The 12,341-nt window shown below is 46.6% G+C and overlaps 1 pseudogene; it reads left to right on the plus strand.

Moving 5' to 3' along the window:
* Positions 1-390: 390 nt before the first annotated feature.
* LOC146065633 (5S ribosomal RNA) lies at positions 391-508 on the plus strand (annotated as a pseudogene).
* The last annotated feature ends 11,833 nt before the right edge of the window (positions 509-12,341 follow it).

Raw genomic sequence — 12,341 nt, forward strand, 5'->3', positions numbered from 1 at the left:
AAACCCCTGGGTGAACTGGGTGATCAGACAAACCCTATTCTGACACCTGGAACACTAGCCAATTTATTGGACTGAGGGCACATTCACCTTTTTACTCTCATCTAAATTTTCATGGTTTCTACTCCAGGGAGGATCGTCTCACCCCGTCTCTCTCATCCCCAATCCTATACATTGTAAGATTGGGGACAGCAGAAGTTGGGCTCAGACACAAGATTCCCCCTCTTTCATACTACCCTATATCTCACCCCCTAGTGACTCTCTCATTGGCCCTCCTGCTAATTACTCACCCTGCAAGGCCTTGATGGTAACAGGGAGGATCCTATTACTGCAGGACCAACAGCAGAAGCACGCTTGAGCTCACTCTCCACCAGCAGGGCTCTCGCACTCCTAATATACGGCCATACCTCACTGAATCGCCTGGTACCATCCGAACCCAGAAGCTAAGCAGTGAAGGGCCGGCCAAGTACCTGTCTGGGGAACTAACAGGGAATAGTCGGTGCCGCAATTCACCACAACAGCAGAAGCCAACAGCTGTGAGAGTGACGTTCCATTCACACCTCCTTACTTCTACCCTGATTTTCTCCTGTCAAGCTATGACTCTAAACCCCTCTTTCTGATATCACATTATACTATTTAAACTGATTACTGAGGGGTGGTGTGTCCTGCGCCATTTGAATTGCTATTTCAATCCTAGATGATAAACAGGCATCATTTTCTGTTATAACTGCCAGAATAAGAAATAGCTATATGTGTGACTAATTTTCGCTAAGTTTATCTTTAATTAAATACCTGACCTTGTCAGCACTACTTTGATTCACTGCTTGGAGGAGGAAGAATTAATTCAATAAACTGAATTTCCTCAGTAAATGTGCAACTCCTCTTATGCTAAATCTGTCTTTTAAGTGTTTCGAGAATTAAAAGTTATGTTTTAACTAATAGACACCATATCAAACATATATCATTACTTATAAGCGTGCCACAAAAAACCTTGTCGGGTTCCCTTCAAGTCACCTCTGACTTTCCTTTTCAGTTCAACATTTGAACTCCATTTGGGAGCACCACCAACCGTTAGCCCTTGCCGTTTAATTCTACTACCGAGCAACGGCACACATGTTGGTTTATACTTCAAATTTTCATTAAAACCTTACCTGTGCCAATCCAACTCAACCCCAAAAGAAGTCAACTCTGACTTATATAAGATTGCAAAGGACAAGCAGGGAGCAGGGCCGTCTTAACAGCAGTGTGGGCCCCTGGGAAAAGCAATGCACTGGGGCCCTTACCGATTCTCCCCTCCTAGGGGTTTGGGGGTGCTATCAGCAGCAGCTTTGATGTCCCACGGGTGACAGGGGGTGCTCTATCTTCCATTCAACATGTAGGACTAGGAGCAGTAACTTCTGCTAATTACTCCTTTACTGCACATGTGGTGGGAGGGTGAACACTAACGTGTGGAAGGGGGCACTGAGCTGTATGAAGGGTCCCTTGTAAATGACTTCCAGGGAGGTAGGGGGTGTTTTATATGCAGGGGAGGGTTGGATAATGGAGTGGGCTTAATAGTCGTCATTTTCCGGTGGAAGGGCAGCTTGTTTGACTGCAGATATCGCCATTATCTGGAAATAGATTTCTTAGCCTTCAATAGTATAAAAACCTAGAGTCCCAACTTTCAGGAGGTGCTGGGGACTTGGGAATCAGAGATCAGGAGCCAGAGCAATCCATTGACAAAAATATAAAACTACACCAGACGTTTGGAGCTGGAGCAGGGACCAGCTGCTGGAAGGCTGATATCTCTGGTTCTGGGCATGATAGAGACAAGCTGCTAGTGTCGACAGAAAGGGAAGAGTCCCAGCATTTGTAATATACTCTCAGAAAAGCTGTAAGTCAGAGAAAACCTGAGGGAGGATGGCTTTCCCAGTGAGGTAAATAAAATAAATATATATGCCTTTATCCCCCATACCTGTTTCAGTACTCATTTTCAGATACTCATACTCTTCCATTTCTTTACAGAAATCCAAGACTGTGCATGGCACGGACATCCGAGTCCGACATTATAGGGGATCCAGCCTACCCTTTGTGGCCCTGGCTAATGAAGAAGTACACGCAGCGTGTGCAGCTGTCTCCCATCCAAGTGGCATACAAACACACTCTCAGTTCGGTAAGGATGTTGGTGGAGAATTCCTTTGGCCACCAAAGGATGTTGTCGCTGCCTCATGAAGAGGAATGACATGGACTTGAAGTTTGTGCCACATGTAGAAGGGGCCTGCTTTATCCTTCACAACTTATGTGAGATGTAGAAGGAACATTTCCTTATGAAGTAGACATTGTAGAACCCTGAAGTGCCACATTCTAGTGTGGATTTGATGGCCAATGAGGGGCAACATTCCCCTAGGGCCGAACTCATTAGGGAAACTATTTGTAACCACCTAAATGAGATGATATGAGCCCTTATTGTTCATAATTAAATAAACAAAACATTTGTAGTGTTTCAGCCTTTGAAGAAGATAAGAAAATGAACATGTGAGCTTAAAACAGGCAAACAATTTAAAAATGGCTATTGCAATTGCCTGTATACAGGATATTCAGGAGAGGGTGGTGGAGGGTTAGGGGTGGGTCATAGTAGGGACCTCTGGAATATGGGGACAGTATATTTACCCAGAAAGGGGGGGCAGGATGCGTTCCAGGAACTGGAATTGCCGGTCTTGGTAGTTGTACAAGATGCGCTCTTGGGGCCTTATTATGCTTGGTGCGGTCCGTTCCGAATTCTTTCGGAGGGCGCTTTTTAGCTATATGCGCATGCGTAGGCAACGCAATGCGCATGTGCAACGTACTGTCTGCGCACTCGTTCTCACCAATACCGTCTAGAAATGTGCACCGAACTCCCTCGGGAAATATGGGCGTAACATGGGACGGACAGGGGACAAAAATGAATAGTGGTCCCCCGCATTTTAAGAACCAGAACAAGGCCCAACCAGGCTTGCTGGGACTCTTAGTTCCACAGCAGAACCAATAGTTAAATAGACACACACACACCAGAAAAATAAAACTTTATTACATTCAGAGCATATCCATACTGATATTTACCCATCTTGACACTGTATGTAGGTCTACCTCCATCCGTTCATCCGATGGTCCTTAAGAAATCCATAGGGGTACCTGTGGAAGGAAACCATACCTACGGGGTCCTCCGGCAAAGATCGCATCCAGTGGCGGCTCAAACCTCTTTCAGGGAGGGGGGCTGCCTCTGGCCGCAGGCACCCCCCTCCCCCTGTCACCGCCGCTGTTGCCTCTCCCTGTCCTCGGCGCCTGTCCTATGATGACAGGCACCGGGACTGGCGCATGCGCATTAAAAACATATGTACTGCGCATATGGCCAGCTTCTATGGGCTGCTTCGGCAGCAGCCCATAGAAGTAATCATGGTCCCGGTACCTGTACAATATAAGTTACAGGCACCGGGACCAGCACATGCGCAGTACCAATATAGGTACTGCAGATTCCCATTTGCCATTTTTGCCTGGCAGCCCGCAACAAAGTGTCCCGGAGGGAGGTAACACCTCCCAATGGGACTGCCTTTATGACTGGCAGGTCGGACTTCCAATAGGAATACTGAATACCGCTATTGGCTGCCTAGCAACTCCTGATTGACTGCCAGGCACTACTAAATACGAATCCATACGCCATGAGCAAATACGAATCACACAGTAGCGAGCCGCACAAGGGGACGCGGATTACTTCACATATATTCCACGTCCCCTCGCGGGGTTCGCTGCGTTCGCCACGCTTCGAGCTCGAGCTCGGTGGCTCGCTGCGCCCGCCACACTGTCTAAAATCAACTCCACGCTGACGTGGATAGTGGGGGTATGAAAAGGTCGGAGGACGCGTACCGCCACCCCTCGTGGGCTTGCTGCGCTCGCCACGCTTCGGGTTGGCGGTGATAATGGGGGTGGCGTGGGGGTGCTTTTTATTGGCAGAGTGTCTATAAGTACGTGCAGTGTGGTTGTCAGACCTCACACTTAGAAGATATAACCAAATGAAGGGTTTATTCAAGTGGCAGGCTTGTAGGTTACAACAGTACTTTAGTAGTTAACTTCAAGCGGTAATACAAACTGGTACATTGGGAACGACAGTCTCTGGTTGTTACTTAGCTGTAGCGTTTTGGCGCGTGCAGGGTCAATGACAGTTTGCTGGTTTACGCTGCGGTATCTCTCCCAGTCTCGCTGCTGCCAATGATGACTGATCTCCCTGTGCAAAAGGTCACGCTGGTAACGGGATTACAGCGGGGACTTGCTCCTATGCGCTCCGGTGCACGTGGAGCTACAAACAGCATGGACGGAGTCACATACGCTCTGAGGCACACACTTCGCGGGGACTTCCTCACAGGAAAAGGGAACGCTGCCAGCAGGGTCAGGGGTCTCTGCCCTGCTATTCGCTTAAGCGAGCTGTCACTCAGGGTGACGCCTAGCTGCGTTGGCTGCAAGGGGACAAGGCAGACTGTAAGCCTTACACTAAACAGTGTATGGAGACAGGCGCTGAGCGCTGCAATCTAACACTCCCCCTCGCTCAAGGCTGTCTTCGGCTACATAAAAGAACTTAATACAATTCTCTGTCCTTTTGTGATACCTGTAACCGAAAATATGGTTAGAGAGAAAAGACATTCAGAACATCAAAACTTCAAATCAACATTTTGAACTTAGACAAGTCCACAGTCCTTCACGAACTTAATAAGCAAGTTTGTCGACAGTCCTTTAGTAAGCATGTCAGCGACATTCTGTTCACTTGCAATGTATTCAACATCGATGGACTTGTTCTCCACTAGTTCTCTGATGAAGTGGTGTCTTATCGCAATGTGCTTCGACCTTCCATGGTGCTTGGTAGTACAGGAAAGATCTATTGCTCCCCTGTTGTCACATGCGATACTGATAGTCTCTTCTTCATAAAGTAGACCTAACTCACACAAAGTCTCTTTGATCCAGAGTGCTTCTTTTGATGTCTCTGTAAGAGCCATGTATTCGGCCTCAGTTGTTGAGAGAGCAACTGTTGGTTGTTTTCTACTCGCCCAACTAACTGCTGCTCCGGCCAGTGTGAACAGGTAACCGGTGTGGGAACGACGATCATCTTCATCTGCTCCCCAGTCGGCATCGCAGAAGACTTTCAAATTTGAATTGCTTGTCTTGGCGAATTTTAACTTCAAAGAACTTGTACCTTTTAGGTATCTCAGAATCCTCTTCACCGCAATCCAGTGTTGTCTTCCAGGATTTATTGCAAATTGGCTCACCCGACTGACTGCATGAGTGATGTCTGGACGGGTTCCAATACTTGCATACATAAGACTTCCAACCACGTTCTTGTAAGGAACATCTTGCATTTCCTCTGCTTCTTCTTGTGTGGTTGGTGACATACCTTTTGTAATCTTGATGCTTTTGTCAATTGGTGTATTCACTGACTTGGAGTCTGCCATCCCATACTTCAAGATTGTTGCCTCGATGTACATTTGTTGGTCGACTGTGACTGTTCCCTTTTGCAAGTTTTGAACAATTCTCATGCCCAACAGATGATTGGCTGGACCTAAGTCTTTCAACTTGAATCTCTGTTTCAGTTGATCTCTTACACTTGTGATGTGATCTTCGTGACCTGCTATAAGTATATCATCCACATAGACTGCTATGATGAACAACTTTTCTCCCAGAGTTTTGTGATAAAGGCAGTGGTCAGTCTCTGATCTAATAAAATTCATTTCAAGTAGTACTGTGTCTAATTTTATGTACCAGCAACGACCACTCTGCTTTAGGCCATATATGGATTTCTTCAGAAGACACACTTTCTCTGTCTGAAGTTCATTTTCATCATAATGATCTGGTGATTCCATATAGATTTCTTCAAGTAGCTCTCCATTTAGGAACGCTGAGTCGAAGTCTAGTTGGTATAGCAGTAAGTCTTGTAAGGTGGCGACTGCAATTACTAACCTGAGAGTGTTATACCTCGCAACGGGTGAGTATATCTCCCCATAGTCAATTCCGGATCTCTGTGCGTATCCCTTAGCAACAAGACGGGCTTTGTAACGGGCAACTTCTCCGTCTGAATTTAACTTCTTGCAGAAGACCCACTTGTTCTTGACTGTCTTGCGGTTGCTTGGCCTATCTACTATGGTCCAAGTATCGTTCTCTCTCAGTGCTGATAGCTCTGTGTCTATTGCAGATTTCCATTTCGCCCAATCACTGCACGCTTTCGCTTCTTGAATACTCTGAGGTTCACTGAAAGCAATATTCGCATATTCTTCCTCATATCTTCTGGCTGGTATGCCCTTTTTTCTTCTTACAGAAGCTCTATTAGTTGGTTCGCTTCCTTCTTCAGTATTTTCTGTTGCAGGTATGCTCTCTATTTCACATACCTCTACTAGTGCTTGCTTTTCTTGCTCTTTTGCTTTTGTGGGTGATGCTGTCTCTTGAAATATCACATCTCTTGATTTTAGAAGACGTCTGTTCTCTGCATCCCAGAGCCTGTACCCTTTGCTCTCCTCACAATAGCCTAGCAATATGCACTGTCTTGATTTTGGGTCAAGTTTCTTCCTTTTCTCCTTTGGTATATGCGCATAAGCTCTGCTCCCAAAGACACGGAGGTGACTGATGTCTGGCTTCTTCCCAGACCAGGCCTCTAAGGGGGTTTTTCCCTTCACGGCCACTGTAGGTGTTCTGTTTTTCAGGTATACTGCAGTAGATACAGCTTCTGCCCAAAAACTCTTCTCCAGGCCAGCATCGTTCACCATCGCTCGTGCTCTTTCAACGATTGTTCGGTTCGCCCTTTCACTTACGCCATTCTGTTCAGGCGTGTAGGCCATCGTCAGCTGATGCTTTATGCCATGTTTTCTGAGAAAGTCGGTTAGAACTTCATTTTCGTACTCTCCCCCATTGTCGGACCTCAGGACCTTTAGCTTTAGGCCCGTCTGAGTTTCCACTAGGTTCTTGTACTCCACAATTTTCTTGACCACCTCACTTTTCTTCCTTATGAAGTATACGTGTGTCATTCTTGTGGCGTCATCGATGAGAGTCATGAAGTATTTGTAACCACTGGTTGACTCCTCTTCCATTGGTCCGCACACATCTGTGTGCACCAGAGCTAATTGTGTTTCTGCTCTGCCTGCTGACTTGGGAAATGGGTTGCGGGTCTGCTTGCCTTTTATGCAACTCTCGCACACAGGTCTTCCGGTGTCCTTCACTGTGATTCCTGTTGCCATTCCATCAGCTAATTTCTGGACATTATCATATCCTAAGTGTCCCAAACGTCTGTGCCAGAGTTCCATCGACTCATTTTCAGCAGAGGCTGCCAAAGCTACACATTTCTCTGTGTCTAGGACGTATAGTTGGTTGCATCGGGTTGCTGAAGCAATTACAGTCCCTCTTTCATTATGCACCATACACTTGCCCTTTGCAAACTGGACTCTGTAGCCTTTTGCCTCGAGTACGCTGATAGCGATGAGGTTACTTCCCAATTCTGGTACATACAGGACGTCTTGGATATCTGTGACTACTGTCTGTCCCTCAATTCTTAGTCTCACTGTGATTGTCCCAACATTTGAAGCAGTAAGGACCTTTTCACCAATCCCGGTAACTGTTGTGGGGTTACACTGTGTTAAAGAATTGAACCACTCCTTGTTGCAGCTGAAGTGTCTAGAGGCTCCCGAGTCCATGTACCAGAGATCCCTCCTTGGCTTGTCTGTTACATTCAGTGCTGACTCGTTCTTCTTATCATGCCGCTTGTGCATGCCACTAGTGTTCTTCAGCCTGCATTCTGAAGCCTTGTGCCCTACTTTGTGGCACACATAACATTTGAATGTGCATTTCTTGGGTTTCGCACCCTTTGCTACTAAGGCAGAACCCTCAGCTATGGCATCCTTGTGGATTCTCTCTTGGAACTGTAGTAGTTTGGCTCTCACAACTTCAGTTGTAAGCTTGGTTTCATTTGACTCCAGTGCGACAACTAGGAAGTCAAAATCTTCTGTCAAGTTCTGCAGCATTACCATCGCCACTTCTTCCTCATCCACTTTTGCTCCTACACATGCCAATTGCTGAGCTATCGATAGTATCTTATCAATATAATCGTTCATGTCCTTGCATGCATTCAGCTTTGTTCCATACAGTGTGCGTCTCAGACTTATCCTTCTCATTAAGCCTTTATTCTCATAAGCACCTTGTAGAGTTGTCCACATGTCCTTAGCGGACTCCTTCCCACAGATAGTAGAATAAACATGCTGCTCCACAGCCAGGCCTATTGTGCCAATGGCCTTGTCTACCTCTTCTGGGTTTGGACTATCTCCTGGGGCTATTGTGACTTTCCATAGCTTCTCCCTCTTAAGCTGCATTTCCATAGCGAACTTCCATGTAGTATAATTCTCGGAGCCTTTGAGCTTTGGAAAGTTCATGCTATGCCCTGTACTGTGCATTCTCGTTAACTCTCCCACAAATGGCAATTTAGAAATAATTCCTTTGTGTTCTTTTATGTACTGCGCTAGCACTTTGTCTTCAGGGGGTTAATCTTCGCGCACGTGACGTGCTGGGCCCAAAACCTATTGGCAGAGTGTCTATAAGTACGTGCAGTGTGGTTGTCAGACCTCACACTTAGAAGATATAACCAAATGAAGGGTTTATTCAAGTGGCAGGCTTGTAGGTTACAACAGTACTTTAGTAGTTAACTTCAAGCGGTAATACAAACTGGTACATTGGGAACGACAGTCTCTGGTTGTTACTTAGCTGTAGCGTTTTGGCGCGTGCAGGGTCAATGACAGTTTGCTGGTTTACGCTGCGGTATCTCTCCCAGTCTCGCTGCTGCCAATGATGACTGATCTCCCTGTGCAAAAGGTCACGCTGGTAACGGGATTACAGCGGGGACTTGCTCCTATGCGCTCCGGTGCACGTGGAGCTACAAACAGCATGGACGGAGTCACATACGCTCTGAGGCACACACTTCGCGGGGACTTCCTCACAGGAAAAGGGAACGCTGCCAGCAGGGTCAGGGGTCTCTGCCCTGCTATTCGCTTAAGCGAGCTGTCACTCAGGGTGACGCCTAGCTGCGTTGGCTGCAAGGGGACAAGGCAGACTGTAAGCCTTACACTAAACAGTGTATGGAGACAGGCGCTGAGCGCTGCAATCTAACACTTTTAACATTGTAAGCACCCATTATGGTGCTTATACAATTAATTATCTTATAGGGGGCACATTTAATATTGAAAACACCCATTAGGGTGCTTATACAATTTTAAATCGTATACCATTGTATATGGCATACAATGCGATGGTATACAATTTAAAATTGTATAACATCGGCTGCCATCGCGTAACATCGCATCGCATATCATCGTATGCCTTATGATATGCGATTCGATGGGCGCCGTGCTAGGAAACAAGTACCCATATTTGAATTATCAACTCAGCATCTCTTCATGCTCCTCTTTTCTCTCCTGCCCATCTTCAGTTTCAGCAGTGGCGGTAGAATGGACAGGATTACACGGTGAGCAGTACTGGGGGAATACTGCATTGTGTAAGGAGCACTACTTGTGGTGTTATATGTAATAGGCACTACTGGGGGCATTGTGTAAGTTGCACTACTGGGGCATTATGTGTAAAGGGCACTATGTGTATAAGTAGAGTACTGCGGGCATTATGTGTAGCATCCAGGGGCGGATCCAGGATAAAATTACAGGGGGGGCACCATGATAAAAGAGGGTTTAGGTGGGGGAGGGCCAGTGTTAGTGGTGCCAGTGTACATGCTAAGAGAGCGGCAGAGAGAGGGTGGCAATGGGATTAAAAATAGGCCCACCATGGCAACAAAAGTGAAGGATGTAGTTGTGCGCGCGCCGAAGGCGCGCTCTGGAAAAGGGGGTGTGGCCACTCAACAGGGGGCATGTCCTTGAGTGTAGTGTACAACACCATATACAACTTCTACACATTATGCTACAAAATATTAGACCCCATTATACTTGCCCCTTACACATGATGCCAAATGGAATGAGCCAAAATTCAAACAATGCCACATGGATTGTGTCAAAATTCACATAATGCCACAAGGATTGAGCCAAAATTTACATAATAACACACGGATTGAGCCAAAATTCACAAAATGCCAAATGGATTGAGCCAAAATTCACATAATGCCACATGGATTGTGTCAAAATTCACATAATGCCACACGGATTGAGCCAAATTCATAAGATGCCATATGAATTGAGCCAAAATTCACATAATGCCACACGTATTGAGCCAAAATTCACATAATGCCACACGGATTGAGCCAGAATTCACATAATGCCATATGGATTAAGACAAAATTCACAATACGCTTCATAAACAGGGACATTGTCCACCAAAGGTGCGCATTAAACATTTACACCATAATGTCCATTGCACGTTAAGTTACACGGCATGATGTCCATTATGTATTATGCCAAACACCATAATGCCTATTAAAAATTATGCTACATACAGTAAGTGCTGCTTATCTACATGCTCATTGCCAAGGGTTCCATGCTCATTGCCAGAGGTTCCATGCTCGTTGCCATGTGGGATTACATGCTCATTGCCAATGGGGAATACATGCTCGTGGTAAATGGGGGACAGCCGCCGCCAGGCAGAAGTGATAGCCACTGACAGTGGCAGAGCCTGGCTGTATTCCGAGCACTGCAGGTCCCAGCTATTTGAAATAATACCCATTTCACACCAGAAAATGCATTCCCAGGTTGTCCCCTTTTACACCAGCCTAGTCCCTGCATTTTCTGGTGTGAGGGGGAGAGAAAACCACCACTCCCCCCTTTAACCAGTTATCTCATTTAACCGGCTATATCTTTGGAACCAACTAACCCATTTACATTAGACAAGTATCATATTGAAGAACTTTTGAGTGGGCTTTGAATGATGGCCCAGTGAAACTGGAACGTTTGGTTCCAGAGTAATCTGCCCTCAAAGAACATGAACAGCCATGAAATTACATTTCAAAAATAAAAAAATCGATTTACATGCTATATCTCTGGAACCGATTGACCGATATGGACCATCCTGGTATCATATTGAAGGCCCAGCGATTTGGAATTGAATGACAGCAACCACAAGCTCCTGTGATGCAAGGGGGGGAACTGGCAGCCGTCGGAACCGGGTGGGGGTCGGAATTGACGGGTCCCATATTATCCTATGGGGAAAAAATGTTACAGCTTTGCCAGGCGATATCTCCGGTTCCCGGGGGGCTAGAGACATGGGGCTGGGCTCGTTGGAAAGCTCTGGTCCTCATCTACAAAATGAATGACAGGGGGGGCACGTGCCCGGGTGCCCCCCCCTGAATCCGCCACTGGTAGCATCACGTATCGCATAATGTGATATGTTAATTACGGTGTGCAGCATATTGTGTAAGGGGCATTACTGTGTGCAGCATATTTTGTAAGGGGCTTTAGGGTGTGAGGCAAAATGTGTATCAGGAAGTACATTGTGTGGCATAATGTATAAGTGCCATTACGATGTGTGGCATAATGTGTAATGGGCATTATGGCCTGTGGTATACAGTGTAGTGGGCATTACAGTGTGTGGCATTATGTATATGGGGCAATTTGGTGTGTGGCATAATCTGTGTTACGGAACTGTCCCCTCCAACCTCCCCCTCTCCCCCTCCAGGACCTTCCTGTCCTCACAGATCCCCATTTTCTTAAAGATGACTAAGACCATTTGGGAGGGCAGGTGCTGTACAGGAGACATCCTGTGATCCTGGTTCCTGTACTGCTCATCACACCGAGCTGTCCCCACAGTGCCGTCGCTGCATTCTCCAGGATCCATGGACACAGCTGCCTGTTGTGGCCTCTGCACAATCCAAAGACACTCCTGTCCAGTAACTGCTGCTGAAGCAGAGAGCTTCGCCCCCCGGCCAATGTTGCATGCCAAACTGCACGATGCAGCCTGAGCCAGAGCAACCATGCTGGCCCTAGGCTAGGCTTGGAACTCCGCTTGCCCTAGGCTAGGCTTGGAATGCCCCAAGGCATTCTAAATGCCCTAGGTCAGTGGTCTCCAACCTTTTTTGGGGCGGGAGCTACTCGAGACAAAATAAACCGCCTGAAGAGCTACTAAAAAATTTAAAAAACAAGAAATCTGCATAATAATCAAAAAATGCCCTTTACACATTATGCCACACACTGTAATGACCCTGACACATTATGCCACATACCACAATGCCCCAGACACAATATGCCACACACTGCAATGTCCAATATGTCGCAAACATACCTCCCAACACTGGAGACAGAGGAAAAGGGACACCTGCGTGTGTCCAAGGCACGCGCCCGAAATTTGGGGGTATGACCTACTATCATGGCATTCCTGCA

Source organism: Crinia signifera, chromosome 3 (assembly GCF_055691185.1).
Source record: "Crinia signifera chromosome 3, ASM5569118v1, whole genome shotgun sequence".
NCBI lineage: Eukaryota > Metazoa > Chordata > Amphibia > Anura > Myobatrachidae > Crinia > Crinia signifera.